This window comes from Micromys minutus (assembly GCF_963924665.1).
Source record: "Micromys minutus genome assembly, chromosome: 13".
Lineage (NCBI taxonomy): Eukaryota > Metazoa > Chordata > Mammalia > Rodentia > Muridae > Micromys > Micromys minutus.
Window position 1 is genome coordinate 56,336,102 of NC_137982.1, and position 3,139 is coordinate 56,339,240.

Here is a 3,139-nt window from a genome sequence, read left to right on the forward strand (position 1 = left end):
GTTGGGTTCGGAGTGTTGATGGCTGTTTCCCTGCCCTCTCGCTGGGCCGGAAAAGACTCGATTCCAAAGTACACCACTCTAGCTGTCCTCCAGGAGTTCCAGGCTATTCCTCCAGGGACAGCTTGAAGGGTGTGTGGCAAGCTCTCTGTGGGCTCAGTCAGAAGAGCGATTCCATGGCTTCATTGCAAGCTCAGCCATGTGCAGGCGGGTCCTGAGCCTTAATGGCGGTCCCCATGCCCTCTCGCTGGTCCCAAAAGGTCCCAATCCCACAGTTCTCCTCCCTATCTGCTTTTTGGGCAGCAGGTAAGGGTATGTGGCAGGCTTAAGGCTTACTGTGGGCACAGGTGGGAGAGCAAGTGCAAGGCTTCTCTGTGGGCTCAGCCAAGTGCAGGCCAGTACTCAGTCTTCTGTGTCAGGTTTTAAAATATACAAGTCCTTCCGCTTAGGATGGAAAGCGTTCCTGAAGCTCTCTGGAGCACCCAGAGACCACTGGGCAGGTGGGCAGCTGGTCCAGATGCAACTGGGCCGGGTCTGGTCTTGGGCTGGAAGTGTGCACGCCGGGGAAGTCCTGTTGCTTGAACTTCCAGAGTTCTGTGCAGCCTTTCCCTGGGTAGAAAGTGGGCAGAAGCCTGATAATTTTTTTAAATTTCCTTGATTTCTTTTGTTTTCCCCCCTTTCATTTCTGATTTTGTTAATTGGATACTGTCTCTATGTCCTCTGGTTAGTATGGCTAAGGTTTTATCTATCTTGTTGATTTTCTCAAAGAACCAGTTCCTGGTTTTGTTGATTCTTTGCATAGTTCTTTTTGTTTCTACTTGGTTGATTTCAGTTTTGAGTTTATTTCCTGCTGTCTACTCCCTTTGGGTGTGCTTGCTTCTTTATGTTCTATAACTTTCAGGTGTGCTGTCAAGCTGTTAGGGTGTGCTCTCTCCAGTGTCTTTTTGGAGGCACCCAGAGCTATGGGTTTTTCTCTTCCCACTTCTTTCATTGTATCATATAAGCTTAGGTATGTTATGCCTTCATTTTCATTAAATTGTAAAACGTCTTTAATTTTTTCTTTATTTCTTCTTTGAACAAGTTATCATTGAGTAGAGCATTGTTCAGCTTCCATGTGTATGTGGGCGTTCTGCTGGTGTTTTTTTGTTATTGAAGACCAACCTTAGTCCATGGTGATCTGATAAGATGCATGGGGTTATTTTGATGTTCTTGTATCTGTGGAGGCCTGTTTTGTGACCAAATATATGGTTTATTATGCAGAACAAACCATGAGAAACTGAGAACAAGGTTTTTTTTTTTTTGTTTTAGGATGAAATATTCTATAGATACCTGTTAAATTCATTTGGTTCCTAACTCCTGCTAATTTCACTGTGTCTCTGTGTAGTTTATGTTTCCATGATCTGTCCATTAATGAGAGTGGGGTGTGAAATCTCCCACCAGTGTTTTGTGAGGTGCAATGTGTGCTTTGAGCTTTAAAAAAGTTTCTTTTATGAGTGTTGCCCTTTGCATTTGAAGCATAGGTGTTCTGAATTGAGAATGAATCTTGGTAGATTTTTTCTTTGATGAGTAAAACGTGTCTTCCCTTATCTTTTTTGATAACTTTTGGTTGAAAGTTAATTTCATTGGATATTAGAATGGCTGCTCTAGGTGGTTTCTTGAGATCGTTCACATGGAAAATTGTTTTCCAGCCTTTTACTCTGAGGTATTGATGTTAAGAAATATTAGGGATCAGTGATTGTTGCTTCAAGTTATGTTTGTTGCTAGAGGTGGAATTATGTTTGTGTAGCTATCTTCTTTGGGTTTGTTGAAAGAAGATTATTTTCTTGCTTTTCTAGGGTGTAGTTTCCCTCCTTGTGTTGGCATTTTGCCATCTATTATCCTTTGTAGGGCGGGACTTGTGGAAAGATATTGTGTAAATTTGGTTTTGTCTTGGAATTCTTGGTTTCTTCATCTATAGTAATTGAGAATTTTGCTGGTATAGTAGCCTGGGCTGACATTTGTGTTCTCTTAGGGTCTGTCTGACAACTGTCCAGGATCTTCTGGCTTTCAGAGTCTCTGGTGAGAAGTCTGGTGTGATTCTGATAGGTCTGCCTTTATATGTTACTTGACCTTTTTAACTTACTGCTTTTAATATTCTTTCTTTGTTTTAAGCATTTTATGGTTTGATTATTATGTGTCGGGAGGAATTTCTTTTCTAGTCCAATCTATTTAGAGTTCTGTAGGCTTCTTGTATGTTCATGAGCATCTCTTTCTTTAGGTTAGGGAAGTTTTCTTTTGTAATTTTGTTGAAGATATTTTCTGGCCCTTTAAGTCCTGAATCTTTACTCTCTTATATACTTACTATCTTTAGGTTTGGTCTTCTCATTGTATCCTGGATTTCTGGATGTTTTGACAGTTGTATCAATTTTTTTTAATGATATCTTCTGCACCTAAGATTCTGTCTTCTATTTCTTGTGTTCTGTTGGTGATGTTTGCATGTATGTCTCCTGATCTTTTTCCTAGATTCACTATCTCCAGGGTTGTCTCCCTTTGTGATTTTTTTTATTGTTTCTATTTTTATTTTTAGATCCTGGATAGTTTTGTTCCATTTCTTCCTGTTTAGTTGAGTTTCTCTGTAATTCTTTAAGGCATTTTCGTGTTTCTTCTTTAAGGGCTTCTTCTACCTGTTTACTGCAGTTCTCTTGTATTTCATTAAAGGAGTTATTGATATCCTTCTTAAAGTTGTCTACCACTATCATTAGATGGGATTTAAATAGGAATCTTGTTTTTCCAGTGTGTTGGTGTATTCAGGGCTTGCTGTGGTGGGAGAACTGATTTCTGATGATGCCGAGTAATCTTAGTTTCTGTTGCTTAGGTTCTTGTGCTTGCCTCTTGCCACCTGGTTGTCTCTGGTGTTCATTGGTCTTGCTGTTTCTGACTGGACCTTGCCCCTCCTGTGAGCCTGTGAGCCCTTGATCTTAGTTTTGTCAACACTCCTGTGAGACTTAGCTCTCTCCATGCAGGATTTGGGTATAGAGAGCCTTGTCATACAGAGGGTTAGCTCCCAGGCACTGATGGAAATTGGGGGGATTCTGTCTGTGGCTGCTACATGGTTCCTGGGCCCTGAGGGCTCCTAACAGGTCCCTCTCTGGCCAATTATTTG